Consider the following 15,404-nt stretch of genomic DNA (forward strand, 5'->3'; position numbering starts at 1 on the left):
TGTATCTGCAAGGGACACAATTCAAATTCTCACCTTATTGCATCAACCAAAACCTGCAGGTCCATTCAAACAACTCTATTTCCTGTCTCTGCAAAGACAGCTCGCACTTCCACAATGCAGGAATGTCTGAATGGAAACAGCTTTTGACACATTTCCCAACACGTTTGCCAACACTTTTCAGGATGAAGTTAAACTCAACACTCAGATTGCAAGCCCCAAATAGAGCTTTTGGGTAGAACAGGTAACATTGCTGAAATCCCTGATTTATCTGTCCTGTCACCCATTCTAACATTGTACCATTTAGTTTATATCACTCAGTCTTCCTTCCATAATTCATCACTTCACATTTCTCAGCATTGAAGTTAACCTGCCCTGTGTCTGTCCAATGATAGGTTGGATAGTAAGCTGTCAAGAGGACATAAAGTGTCTGCAAAGAGATTTCCAGAGGTGAAGTGAGTGAGCAAAAAATTGGCAGATGGAGTATAATGTGGGAAAATGTGAGCTTGTCCACTTTAGCAGGAAGAATAAAAATCAGTATATTATTGAAATGGAGAGAGACTGCAGAACTGTACGGTACAGAGGGATCTGGGTGTCCTGGTACATGAATCACAAAATGTTACCGTGTAGCTACAGCGAGTGATTAGGAAGGCAAATGGAATGTTGTTGTTTATTGCAAGGTGAATAGAATATCAAAGTAGGGAAGTGTTACAGCTGTACAGGGCATAAGTTAGACGACGTCTGCAGGATTGTGGACACTTTTGGTCTCCTTACTGAAGAAATTATATAATTGCATTCGAAATAGTGCAGAGAAGGTTCACTGGGCTGATTCCTGGGATGAAGGGGTTATCTTATGAGGAAAGGTTGAACAGGTTGGGTCTATACCCACTGGAGTTTAAGAGAGTGAGAGGTGATCTGAGTGAAACATCACAGGTCCCGAGAGGACTGGACAGGGTGGATACTGAGAGGATGTTTCCCCTTGTTGGGGAGACTAGAACTAGGGGACACAGTTTAAAAATTAGGGACATCCCATTTAAAACTGAGATGAGGAGAAATGTTTTTCTCTCAGAGGGAGGTCAGTCTGTGGAATTCTCTTCCCCAGAGAGCAGTGGAGGCTGGATCATTGAATATATTCAAGGCTGAGTCCGATAGATTTTTGATCAGTTAGGGAGTCAAGGGTTGTGGGACGCAGACAGGAAAGTGGAGTTGAGTTCACAATCAGATCAGCCATTGAATGGCAGAGCACGCTCGAGGGGCCGAATGGCCTACTCCTGCTCCTAATTCATTTGTTCCTGTGTGCTCCATTTCACCAGACTGCCTCTCTCCTCCTGAAGTCTGCGACTAGTCCCTTCCCTGTTTATTACATTGCAGATGACACAAACATTGGCAAACATTGAAGTTGTGCCCTGTAAACACAAGTCCAAGTCATCAGTATATATCAAAAAGATCAGTGGTCCTAATATAAACCTCCACTGTATACCTCCCACCAGTCTGAAACAACCATTGTCCACTCTCTCAGCCAATGTCGTATCCACTCAGCCAATGTCCCTTTCATCCCTGGAGCACCAATATTGCTAACCGGTCAATTAGGAGGCACCATTAAGACCTCCCCATGAGGACACTGGTCCCAGACCTCTCTGTTTCCACTCTCCCATCAACATTCCCCAGACAGGTACAGCATGGATTAGATACAGAGTAATGCTCCTTCTACACTGTCCCATCCAACAGTCCCAGGACAGGAACATCATGGGGTGGATACAGAGTGAATCTCACTCTACACTGTCCGAAGCAGACACAGTGAGAGACAGAAAGAGAGAAACAGTCAGACAGGGTGACTGAGAGAGAAAGAAGGATATTCAACATCAGACATAGGAAGATGAGGAGGCAGTTTAACCCCTCGACCCTGTTCCAGCATTCAGTGAGATCAGGGCTGATCTGTGATCTAACTAACACCATATATCCCACCTTTGCCCCTGATCTCTTAATACCTTTGGTTAACAACAATCTATCAATCTCAGATTTAAAAATTAACAAGTGTCTCAGCATCAATTGCTATTTGTGGAAGAGAGTTCCAAACTGATACCACACCTGGTGTGTTGAAGTGTTTCTTCATTTCACTCCTGAAAGGTTTTGAGACTAAGTTTAGATTTTTAGACTATGCCTCCATGTTCTAGACTCTGCAGCCAGTGGGAATAGTTACTCTCCGTCTACCCTATCAGAGTCTCCTTGTCTGCACTGCCCCATCGAACAATCTCAGAGAAGGTACAGCACGGGTTAGATACAGAGTACAGTTCAGTTTAAACATTCCCTGGAGGGTCGGATTAACCCGGGTCACTCACTGTCCCCAGCTCAGCCTCAAGACTCACCTGCCTCAGTCACTGAGACGCTCCTGTATCACTTGCCTTAATGTAAGCGGATGCCGGGTTTGGGAGCAGGACAGGCACACGGGATTAGGACGAATGCTCATGTGGAGGATAAGCATCAGTAATCTCTCAGAGAATCAGAACAGACCAGCGAGACTCAGGAAAGGAAACTTGTGTTGAATTTGTGAGTCTTGCATTGTGGAATGCTTTAGTATTTGGTGAGAATGTTGAGCCAGTGACATTTTGCCCCAGTGGGATGAATAAATACTATATTACTTGATTACAACAGTAAGGTACCGTGTGTACTGTAAATATGGACTGAAATAACAATGTAACTGATCAATTTTCAGCTGAATACTATGACTACAGTTATACCTGCTATCCTGTTATATATGTGCTGCTATACCTGCTATATGTGAGAATGTACATACGACACGATGGGATGAAGTCAAAGTGGCCACTCTTTAGATTTTTAGACTATGCCCCAAATTCCTGACTCCACAGCCAGTGGGAATATTTACTCTCTGTCTACCCTATCAGTTTCACTTATTATCTTGAAAACATTCATCTAATCACCCCATAAACTTCTAAATTCCAGGGATACAGAGTAAATCTCCAGCTACACTGTCCCATTAAATATTCCCAAGCTAAGCACAATGTTGGGTTTGACACAGAGTAAATTTCCCTCTACACTGTCACATCACACACTCCCAGGGCAGGAACATCATGGGGTGGATACAGAGTAAATCTCACTAGACACTGTCCGATAGAGACAGAGAGAGAGACAGAAAGAGAGAAACAGAGAGACATAGACTAACAGGGTGATTGACAGAGAAAGAAGGATATTTAACAGGGGATATTGGAACAGGAGGATGCAATTTAACCCCACAACTCTGTTCCTGCATTCAATGAGATCAGGGCTGATCTGTGAACAAACTTACACCATATTTCCTGCCTTTGCCCCTTATCTCTTAATACCTTTGGTTAACAAGAATCTATCAATCACAGGTTTAAAAATTAATCAATAAGCCTGCATGAAATTTCCACAAACAATATCATGAGGGTGTGATGGTTCCCACAGTGGAATAGCTGGCTGAATATTTAAAATGGAGGCAATTCCTTCTGGATCATCAAAAGTGTCCGCCTCGGCCCCAACTTCATCTGCATTCCTCCCTCTCCCGATGTTTTTTTCTCTCCTAACCGATCTCAAATATGTTTGTGTGCACAGCAGTGAAGGATTAAATCAAGTTAATATATCTTACATTATCCTTTTCATCCAACTCAACAATCTCTCTCTCTCTCCATGTTTGTCCATCTCTACAGCCCTCTCTATGCCTTCATATCTAACCCTCCGTCCCTCTGTCTCTCTGTCTCTCTCCTAGTGTCAGTGATAGCAGAGAGAGAGACAGAGATAGAAGGAGAGGGAGGGAGTGTCAGGGAGGGAAAGACAGATGGAGGGACAGAGAGAGAGAAAGGCAGAGATGGAAGGAGAGAGAGGGAGAGACATAGAGGGAAAGACAGATGGAGAGACAGAGAGAGAGAGGCAGAGAGAGAAGGAGAGATTGGGAGAGACAGAGAGGGAAAGACAGTTGGAGAGACAGAGAGAGAGAGGCAGAGATGGAAGGAGAGAGAGGGAGTGACAGGGAGGGTAATAGAGATGAAAAGACAGAGAGAGAGAGACAGAGATAGACGGAGAGAGAGGGAGAGACATAGAGGGAAAGACAGATGGCGAGACAGAGAGAGAGAATGGCAGAGTTGGAAGGAGAGAGAGGGAGAGACAGGGTGGGAAATACAGATGGAAAGACAGAGAGAGAGACAGAGAGAGAAGGAGAGAGAGGGAGTGTCAGGGAGGGAAAGACAAATGGAGGGACAGAGAGAGAGAGACAGAGATAGAAGGAGAGAGATGGAGTGATGGGGGGATGGGATGACAGATGGAGAGACAGAGCGAAAGACAGCGTTAGAAGGAGAGAGATGGTGTGACAGGGAGGGAAGGACAGATGGAGGGACAGAGAGAGAGAGACAGAGATAGAAGGAGAGAGAGGGAGAAACAGACACGGAAAGACAGATGGAGGGACAGAGAGAGAGAGAGACAGAGAGGCAGAGAGAGAAAGAGAAGGAGAGAGATGGAGAGACAGAGAGGGAAAGACAGATGGAGAGACAGAGAGAGAGACAGAGATAGAGGATAGAGAGGGAGAGACAGAAAGGGAAAGACAGATGGAGGGACAGAGAGAGAGAAGGAGAGAGATAGAGTGACAGGGAGGGAAGGACAGATGGAGGGAAAGAGAGAAATAGACAGAGATATAAGGAGCGAGAGGGAGTGACAGAGAGTGGAAAACAGATGGAGGGACAGAGAGAGAGACAGAGAAAGGCAGAGACAGAGATAGGAGAGAGAGGGAGTGACAGGGGGGGAAAGACAGATGGAGAGACAGAGAGAGAGAGAGAGACAGAGACAGCGAGAGAAGGAGAGATAGGGAGTGATAGAGAGGGAAAGACAGATGGAAAGACAGAGAGAGAGAGAGACAGAGATAGGAGAGAGATGGAGAGACTGAGAAGGAAAGACAGATGGAGGGACATAGAGAGAGAGAGAGATAGAAGGACAGAGTGGGAGAGACAGGGAAGGAAGGACAGACAGAGGGACAGAGGGAGAGAGACAGAGATAGAAGGAGAGAGAGGGAGAGACAGAGAGGGAACGAGCGATGGAATGACAGAGAGTGAGAGAGAGATAAGGTGACGAGGAAGAAAAAGAGAGGGAAAGACAGATGGAGGGACAGAGAGACAGAGAGGCAGAGATGGAAGGAGAGAGATGGAGAAACATATAGGGAAAGACCGATGGAGGGACAGAGACAGAGACAGAGAGAGAGAGACAGAGAGCGAGGCAGAGATAGAAGGGGAGTGAGGGAGTGACAGGGTGGGAAAGACAGATGGAGAGACAGAGCGAGAGAGACAGAGACTGAGATAGAAGGAGAGAGAGGGAGAAACAGACAGGGAAAGACAGATGGAGGGACAGAGAGAGAGAGACAGAGACAGAGATTGAAGGAGAGAGAGAGAGTGACAGAGAGGGAAAGACAGATGGAGAGACAGAGAGAGAGAGAGACAGAGATAGAAGGAAAGAGAAGGGAGTGACAGAGAGGGAAAGACAGATGGAGGGACAGAGTGAGAGACAGAGAGGAGAGAGATGGAGTGACAGTGAGGGAAGGACAGATGGAGAGACAGAGAGAGAGAGGCAGAGATGGAAGGAGAGAGTTGGAGTGACAGGGAGGGAAGAACAGATGGAGGGATAGAAAGAGAGAGACAAATGGAAGGAGAGAGGGAGTGACAGAAAGGGAAAGACAGATGGAACGACAGAGAGAGAGACAGAGAGAGAGGCAGAGACAGAGAGAGAAGGAGAGATTGGGAGAGACAGAGAGGGAAAGGCAGTTGGAGAGACAGAGTGAGAGAGAGGCAGAGATGGAAGGAGAGAGACGGTGTGACAGGGAGGGAAAGACAGATGGAAAGACAGCGAGAGAGGGAGAGACATAGAGTGAAAGACAGATGGAGAGACAGAGAGAGAGAATGGCAGAGATGGAAGGAGAGAGAGGGAGAGACAGGGAGGGAAATACAGATGGAAAGACAGAGAGAGAGAAGGAGAGAGAGGGAGTGTCAGGGAGGGAAAGACAAATGGAGAGACAGAGACAGAGATACAGGGAGAGAGATGGAGTGACAGGCAGGGAAGGACAGATGGACAGACAGAGAGAGGCAGAGATGGAAGGAGAGAGAGGGAGTGAGAGAAAGTGAAAGACAGATGGAGCGAGAGAGAGAGAGAGAGACAGAGATAGAAGGAGAGAGATGGAGTGACAGGGAGGGAAGGACAGATGGAGGGATAGAGAGTGAGAGCAGAGATAGAAGGAGAGAGAGGGAATGACAGGTGGTGGGTGTGGGGCGGGGCTACAGATGGAGGGACCGAGAGAGAGAGAAGGATAGAGAGGGAGATACAGAGAGAAGGAGAGAGGCATTGGCAGAGAGGGAAAGATAGTTGGAGGAACAGAGAGCGAGACAGAGATACAAGGACAGAGAGGCTGTGACCGAGATGGAAAGACAGATGGAGGGACAGAGAGAGAGACAGAGAGAGAGGCAGAGACAGAGAGAGAAGGTGAGAGAGGGAGAGACAGAGAGAGAGGCAGAGACAGAGGGAGAAGGAGAGAGAGGGAGAGACAGAGAGGGAAAGACAGATGGAGAGACAGAGAGAGAGACACACACAGATAGGAGAGAGAGGGAGAGACAGAGAGAAAAATGCAGATGGAGGGGCAGAGAGAGAGAGATTAAAACAGAGAGATAGAAGGAGAAAGACATCGAGACAGAGAGCGAAAGACAGAAGGAGGGACAGAGAGAGACAGAGAGAGTGGCACTGACAGAGATAGAAGGAGAGAGAGGGCGTGTCAAAAGGAGGGGGAGAGGGAGATAGAGGGGGGAGAGACAGATAGAGGGAGAGACAGACAGATAGAGGGGGAGACAGACAGATAGAGGGGGAGACAGACAGATAGAGGGGGAGAGTGAGATAGAGGGGGAGAGGGAGATAGAGGGGGAGAGGGAGAGAGAGGGGGAGAGGGAGAGAGAGGGGGGAGAGGGAGAGAGAGGGGGTAGAGGGAGAGAGAAGGGGAGAGGGAGAGAGAGACAGAGAGAGAGAGAGAGAGAGAGAGAGGCAGAGATGGAAGGAGAGGGAGGGAGTGACAGGGAGGGAAATACAGATGGAAAGACAGAGAGAGAGAGAGAGAGACAGCTATAGAAGGAGGGAGAGGGAGAGGGAGAGACAGAGAGGGAAAGACAGATGGAGGGACAGAGAGAGAAACAGGGAGAGTAATGGAGTGACAGGGAGGGAAGGACAGATGGAGCGATAGAGAGAGAGAGAGACAGAGATAGAAGGAGTGAGATGAAGTGACGGTGGGGGGGTGAAGACAGATGGAGGGACAGAGAGAGAGAGGCAGAGATGGAAGGAGAGAGAGGGAGTGATAGGGAGGGAAAGACAGATGGAGAGACAGAGAGAAAGACAGAGATAGAAGGAGAGAGAGGGAGAGACAGAGAGGGAGAGACTGATGGAGGGACAAGAGAGAGAGACAGATAGAGTGGCAGAAACAGAGATAGAAGGAGAGAGAGGGAGTGTCAGGAAGGGAAAGACAGATGGAGGGACAAAGTGAGAGACAGAGAGAGAAGGAGAGAGATGGAGTGACAGGGAGGGAAGGACAGATGGAGGTACAAAGTGAGAGACAGAGAGAGAAGGAGAGAGATGGAGTGACAGGGAGGGAAGGACAGATGGAGGGATAGAGAGAGATAGACAGAGATAGAAGGAGAGCGAGGGAGTGACAGGAAGGGAAAGACAGATGGAGGGACAAAGTGAGAGACAGAGAGAGAAGGAGAGAGATGGAGTGACAGGGAGGGAAGGACAGATGGAGGGATAGAGAGAGATAGACAGAGATAGAAGGAGAGCGAGGGAGTGACAGGGGCTGGGGAAGTCAGATGGAGAGACAGAGAGAGAGAGACAGAGAGAGAGACAGAGATAGAGATAGAAGGAGAGAGAGGGAGTGACAGGGGGTGGGGAAGATAGATGGAGAGACAGAGAGAGAGAGACAGAGAGAGAAGGAAAGAGAGGGAGAGACAGAGAGGGAACGACAGATGGAAAGACAGAGAAAGAGAGACAGAGAGAGAAGGAGAGAGAGTGAGAGACAGAGAGGGAGAGACAGATGGAGGGACAGAGAGAGAGAGAGGCAGAGATGGAAGGAGAGAAAGGGAGAAACAGACAGGGAAAGACAGATGGAGGGACAGAGAGAGAGACCGAGAGAGAGAGGCGCAGATGTAAGGAGAGAGAGGGATTGACAGGGACGTAAGACTGATGGAGGGACAGAGAGAGAGACAAAGATAGGAGAGAGATGGAGAGACAGAGTGGGAAAATCAGATGGAGGGACAGAGAGAGAGACAGAGAGAGATGGAGTGAGTGGGAGAGTCAGAGAGCGAAAGACAGATGCAGGGACAGAGAGAGAGACAGAGATCTCTCCCGGTGTTTCTGTCTCCATACCTATCTCTTAAATGTTTGTGCACACAGCAGTGAAGGATTACATCAAATTAATTTCTCTTACATTCTCCCTTTCAATCGACCTCGCAATCTCTCTCTCTCCAACCCTGTCCCTCTCCACAGCACTCCCTCTTTCTGCATATCTAACCCTCTCTGCCTCTGTCTCTCTCCTCGTGTCAGAGATCGCAGGAGGGAGAGACAGAGAGAGGAAGACAGAGTGAGAATGTTGAAGGAACTGTACTCTGTTCCTAAGCTGTGCTGAACCTGCTCTGGGAGTGTTTGATGGGCTACATTAATCGGCCGTGTACAGTCCTGTATCAGGCTGTGAAGAGAAGGAGAGAGATGGAGTGACAGGGAGGGAAGGACAGATGGAGGGATAGAGAGAGAGTGGCAGAGATAGAAGGAGAGAGAGGGAGTGATCCGGGGGAGACTGATGGAGAGATGGAGAGAGAGAGAGAGAGAAAGAGAGAGAAGGAAAGAGTGGGAGCGACATAGATCGAAAGAGAGATGGAGAGACAGAGATGGACGGAGAGAGAGCGAGTGACAGGGAGGGAAAGACAGATGGAGAGACAGAGAGAGATAGGAGAGAGAGGGAAAGACAGATGGAGATTCAGAGATAGAAGGAGAGAGAGGGACTGACAGAGAGGGAAAGACAGATGGAGGGACAGAGGGAGACAGAGTTAGAAGGAGAGAGTGGGACAGAGAGGGAGGGTTAAAGAAAGAAGGAAAAATGTTTGAAACCATTGCTATCCTGGGAGTGAGGGAGGAAGGGAGAGATGGTGTCATCGAGACACAGACAGAGTTATGGACAGAGGCAGAGAAAGAGAGGGAGAGAGGGAGAGAGAGAGATAGAATTAGAGAGAGACGGTGACAGGGAGGGAATGACAGATGGAGGGACAGAGAGAGAGAAGGAGAGAGAGGGAGAGACAGAGAGAAGGAGAGAGGGAGTGACAGAGAGGGAAAGACAGATGGAGGGACAGTGAGAGAGACAGAGATACAGAGTGAGGGAAAGGCAGAGATGGTGTGAGAGAGACACAGTAGAGTCATGGACAGAGGCACAGAGAGAGAGAGTAACAGAGAGAGAGACAGACAGACTGAAAGAGAGAGAGAGAGAGAAAGAGAGAGATAGAGACACAGAGAGAGAAACAGAGAGAGAGAGGGAGTGGCAGTGAGAGAGAGAGAGACAGAGACAATGATAGCGAAAGACAACGAGAGCGAGAGATGGGGAGAGATAGATAGAGGGGGGAGAGAGAGATAGAGTGGGGGAGAGAGAGATAGAGACAGAGAGAGAGAAACAGAGAGAGAGGGAGCGGCAGTGAGAGAGAGAGAGACAGAGACAATGATAGCGAAAGACAACGAGAGAGAGAGATGGCGAGAGAGATAGAGGTGGTAAAGAGAGATCGAGGGGGTAAAGAGAGATCGAGGGGGTAAAGAGAGATTGAGGGGGAGAGAAATCGACGTGGAGAGAGAGAGAGGGGGGAGAGAGAGGGGGGGAGAGAGGGGGAGAGGGAGTGTGAGGGGGAGAGGGAGATAGAGGGGTGAGACAGATAGAGGGGGGAGAGTGAGATAGAGGGGGGAGAATGAGATAGAGGGGGAGAGTGAGATAGAGGGGGTGTGTGAGATAGAGGGGGTGTGTGAGATAGAGGGGGAGAGGCAGATAGAGGGGGAGAGGGAGATAGAGAGGGAGAGTGAGATAGAGGGGGTGTGTGAGATAGAGGGGGAGAGTGAGATAGATGGGGAGAGTGAGATAGAGGGAGCGTGTGAGATAGAGGGGGTGTGTGAGATAGAGGGGGTGTGTGAGAAAGAGGGGGTGTGTGAGATAGAGGGGGTGTGTGAGATAGAGGAGGTGTGTGAGATAGAGGGGGTGTGTGAGATAGAGGGGTTGTGTGAGATAGAGGGAGTGTGTGAGAAAGAGGGAGTGTGTGAGAAAGAGGGAGTGTGTGAGAAAGAGGGGGTGTGTGAGATAGAGGGGGTGTGTGAGATAGAGGGGGTGTGTGAGAAAGAGGGGGTGTGTGAGAAAGAGGGGTGTGTGAGAAAGAGGGAGTGTGTGAGATAGAGGGGGTGTGTGAGATAGAGGGGGTGTGTGAGATAGAGGGGGAGAGGGAGAAAGAGGGGGTGTGTGAGATAGAGGGGGAGAGGGAGATAGAGGGGGAGAGGGAGATAGAGGGGGAGAGGGAGATAGAGGGGGTGTGTGAGATAGAGGGGGTGTGTGAGATAGAGGGGGTGTATGAGATAGAGGGGGCGAGGGAGAAAGAGGGGGTGTGTGAGATAGAGGGGTGTGTGAGATAGAGTGGGTGTGTGAGATAGAGGGGGTGTGTGAGATAGAGGGGGTGTGTGAGATAGAGGGGGTGTGTGAGATAGAGGGGAAGAGTGTGATGGAGGGGGTGTGTGAGATAGAGGGGGTGTGTGAGATAGAGGGGGTGTGTGAGATAGAGGGGAACAGTGTGATAGAGGGGGTGTGTGAGATAGAGGGGGTGTGTGAGATAGAGTGGGTGTGTGAGATAGGGGGAGAGAGGGAGATAGAAGTGGGTGTGTGAGATAGAGGGGGTGTGAGATAGAGGGGGTGTGTGAGATAGAGGGGGGAGAGACAGATAGAGGGAGAGAGTGAGACAGAGGGGGCGAGACAGATAGAGGGGGAGAGACAGATAGAGGGGGAGAGTGAGAGAGGGGAAGAGTGAGGTCGAGGGGATGTGTGAGCGGGGGAGAGGGAGAGAGAGCGGGAGATAGAGGGGGATTGGGAGATTGAGGGGGAGAGGGAGATAGAGGGGGAGAGGGAGATAGAGGGGGAGAGGGAGATAGAGGGTGGAGACGGAGATAGAAGGGGGGAGATGGAGAGAGAGCGGGAGATAGAGGGGGATTGTGAGATAGAGGGGGAGAGGGAGATATCGGTGGGAGAGGGAGATAGAGGGGGAGAGGGAGATAGAGGGGGAGTGGGAGATAGAGGGGGGTGAGGGAGATAGAGGGGGAGAGGGAGATAGAGGGGGAGAGGGAGATAGAGGGTGGAGACGGAGATAGAGGGGGAGAGATGGATGGGGTAGAGGGTGGTGAACCTGTGGAATTCTCTACCGCAGAAGGCAGTGGAGGCCAAGTCATTAAATGTATTCATAGAGGAGAGAGATATATTTCTTAATGTCAAAGGGATCAAGGGGTATGGGGAGAAAGTGGGAACAGGGTACTGAATTAGACCATCGGTCATGATCCTTATTGAATGACGGAGCAGGCCCAAAGGGCCGAATGGCCTGCTCCTGCTCCTATTTTCTATGTTTCTATGAGAGGGGTGGATTGAGAGAGGGAGAGAGAAGAAGAAACAGAGAGAGAAGGAGAGATAGAGATGGAGCGAGGTGACCCTGATATTCTCTCTCTCTCACACACACACATCCAGACACACACAGACACATACATAAAGGGACACACAGACACACACACACACAGACACACACACACACACACACAGACAGACAGACACACACAGACAGATTTTACAATCCACACTGATGTCAGTAAAAATGACCAACAGAACCTCAGTAACAATCCCCAGTGTCTGCCCAGTCCTGAGAGAGACAGAGAGAGAGATAGGGCAGTGACACAGAAAGACAGTGAAAGAAGGAGGACAAAACAGCTTGTAGGAGAAACTTTACATTTCTTTGTGTTCCACAGATTTTATTAAAAGTTGAAAGGGACTGGACACTGGAAAAGCTGTCAACACACAACAACAACACTGAGAGACTTTAGATGTGAGGGAAGGGGAGACACACTTTAAAATCCACACCGATGTCAGTAAAAATCCCCAAACACAACCTCAGTAACAATCCCCATTATCTGCCCAGTCCTGTATTGTGGGTTTCTTCTTTGGCCTCCTTATCTCGAGAGACAATGGGTAAGTGCCTGGAGGTGGTCAGTGGTTTGTGGAGCAGCGCCTGGAGTGGCTATGAAGGCCAATTCCAGAGTGACAAGCTCTTCCACAGGTGCTGCAGAGAAATGTGATTGTCGGGGCTGTTACACAGTTGGCTCTTCCCTTGCGCCTCTGTCTTTTTTGTGGGTTTAGTGTGAGGGTTTGAGGGGGGAGGGTTGGATCAGTGTTTGATATTTTGAAAATGCAGGTAAAGAATGAAAGGTTTAAAATGAACTAAGAGATGGCTGGAAGCATTGCTGTGCTGGGATTAACATATCAATGGACTGTAAAAGTCAGGAAGGTCCTGTCCTGGGATTAACATATCAATGGACAGGCCCCCTCCCCCGCCCCCGAGGCAGGAGATTGAGAGACAGCCCAACATGTCAGAGGCTCAAGGGGTGGAGTTTGCAAACAGCTCACTCAGGAGATAAACTGGGTTTGAAGATCTCAGTTCCAATCACAAAACCACCTTTCACTCTCTCTCTAGAGAGAGTGGACACATTCCCCAGTCTGATTCAGTGTGTGTGTCTGTGTATCTGTGTGTGTGCTCTCTCTGTCTCAATCTGGTTTATAACTGTGATTTGATTGTATTTGAATATTGCTGATTGTCTGTGTAACTGAGAGAGGAAACTCTGGGCTCTTGCTATGCAGTTTTGTTTTAAAATGTCTTCGCTTTGTATTTTAATCCAATTTTTTCTCCTTCTTTCCCCTGAGGAATTTTTCATTCCGAAAACTGCACGGTGAAGGTGAAAAGAGGGAAAGTCCGGGACGAGGAATCCTTGGACAGGAGCTTCCTCCAGAGGGGATGGACTGAGGCCTTGTCCGCAGGCTGCACCCAAAGGGCCCACGTGAGTTGTGTCTGTTTATTACCCTGAGGTTTAATATCCTCTCTGGGGCCCACCTCGCAAGACTAAACGAAACATCGGAAAGGTGTAGCTGTATAAAGGCTTGTTATAATTCCCGAGTAATGCTGGTGTTTTGGGCATTGCCGTGAATTTGAGGGTGAAATGAAATGTGCAGCAGTGATTTGAATTGACAGTGAGGTTCTGAGGATGGATTTCTCTGTCTGTCTGAATGAGAGTAATAGGAGGGAGAGAGACGCAGGAGAGTGAGGGAAACATGGAGGGAATCAGAGGGGGAGAGGAGGGGTTAGCCGGCCGTTATCACACTGCTGCTTGTGGGATCTTGCTGTGCACCAATGGCCTGCAACATTTCCAACATTGCAACAGTGACGACCACTTTAAAAAATTAACTCTGAGCTTCAAAAGCTAGGAATTAAGTCACAAATGTGATAGTTTCTCAAGGCTTGTAATAATTCTAGAATAATCTGTGTGCTTTGAACAATGTTCTGAAGCTTTGCTGTTAAATAAAATGGACGGAGCCCATTTCAATTCATTTTACTGAAGTTCTGAGTTGAGATTTCTCTCTCTGTCTCTCTCCAGCTTTCTTTCCCTCTGTCTCTCTATTTAAACCTTTAATAGTTAAAAACATATCACACACTGCAATGTGATTTGTCGTTATTTGAAATGGTGAGACAGAAATATTTCATAGCTTATTTCAACTAAGATCAGATACAAAATTGAGGGGAAAAAGCCCGATATGGACAGAGAGAGAGAGAGCAAGAGAGAGGGTCACAGGGGTGACTGAGATAGGAAGAGAGAGAGAGATACAGAGACACGGAGAGAGATAAAGAGACAGACACACAGACACACACTGGTGGAGGGAACTGTCTGAACCATTTTAGCCTCTGCTTTATTAACTGATTTGTTTGTATTTGGGTGTTGCTGAGAGATTATCTGTGTAACCGAGGGCAATTGCTGGGCTCTTGCTGTGCTATTTTGTTTAACAATGCCTTTTCATCAATTTTCTCTCTCTCCCTCTCGCCTTCAGGAATTTTCATTCTGAAAACTGCACCGTGAAGGTGAAAAGAGGGAAAGTTTGGGACGAGGAATCCTTGGACAGGAGCTTCCTCCAGAGGGGATGGACTGAGGCCTTGTCCACAGGCTGCACCCAAAGGGCCCACGTGAGTTGTGTCTGTTTATTAGCCTGAGGTTTAATTTCCTCTCTGGGGCCCTGGGTTAACCATTTCATGTTGGATTGGGGCTCCAGGTGTTTTATACAGATTGAAAGCCTGGGGTTAAAGGAGCAGCCCCAGGAGGGAGTCCCATTTGCCACTTGCTCCTTCCAGCCCTGTCTGTGAGGTTTGCTGGTGTTTTGGGCAATGCGAGGAAGCTAACAGTGAAATAAGATGCACGGTGCCCATTTTAATTCATTTTACTGTAGGTCTGAGCTTTCTCTCTGTCTCTGCATTCTTTCCCTGTGTCTCTATCTCCCCCCATGCTTTCTGTTCTCTGTCTCGGTTTCACACTCTCCTTCTCCAATTAAAGCTTTAATAAATAAAAACCATGCCACACACGGAAATATGATTTGTCGTTATTTGAAATGGTGAGACAAAATCAGCAGCTTGTTCCCAGTTTAAAGAGGGAGTTTTGCCCTTTCTGGGGACTGAAATCTAGCTATTATCACATTGCAGCTTGCGGGATCTTGCCGTGCATCTCGTGCCCTTAAGCATTTCCTGCACAGCAATAAGGACACTTTAAAATTCAGCTTCCTGAGGGTCAGATTGTGGATTTCTCTGTGTTTTCTCTCCATCTTCCTCTGCTTTTCTCCCCCCCGCATTTTCTCTATTTTAACCATTAATCAATAGGTGCCACAATTTGTGCACAGCAAGATCCCACAGGCAGCAATATGATAATCTGCAGATAATGTGTTTTCAGTGATGTAAGTTTCGGGATCGCAGAGGGAGGGACTTTCCTGCAGCGGCTAAGTGGTTAGTACCGCAGCCTCACAGCTCCAGCAACCCAGGTTGGGTTCTGGGTACTGCCTGTGCGGAGTTTGCAAGTTCTCCGTGTGGGTTTCCTCCGGGTGCTCTGGTTTCCTGCCACATGCCAAAGACTTGCGGGTTGATAGGTAAATTGGCCATTAAAAAAATTGCCCCTCGTGTAGGTAGGCGGTCGGAGAATTGAGGGAAGGTGGGGATGTGAGAGGGGGAAAAATGGCATGAATGTACGATTAGCATAAATGGATGGCTGATGGTCAGCGGTGGGCC

Source organism: Heterodontus francisci, unplaced genomic scaffold (genome assembly GCF_036365525.1).
Source record: "Heterodontus francisci isolate sHetFra1 unplaced genomic scaffold, sHetFra1.hap1 HAP1_SCAFFOLD_430, whole genome shotgun sequence".
Taxonomy (NCBI): Eukaryota; Metazoa; Chordata; class Chondrichthyes; order Heterodontiformes; family Heterodontidae; genus Heterodontus; species Heterodontus francisci.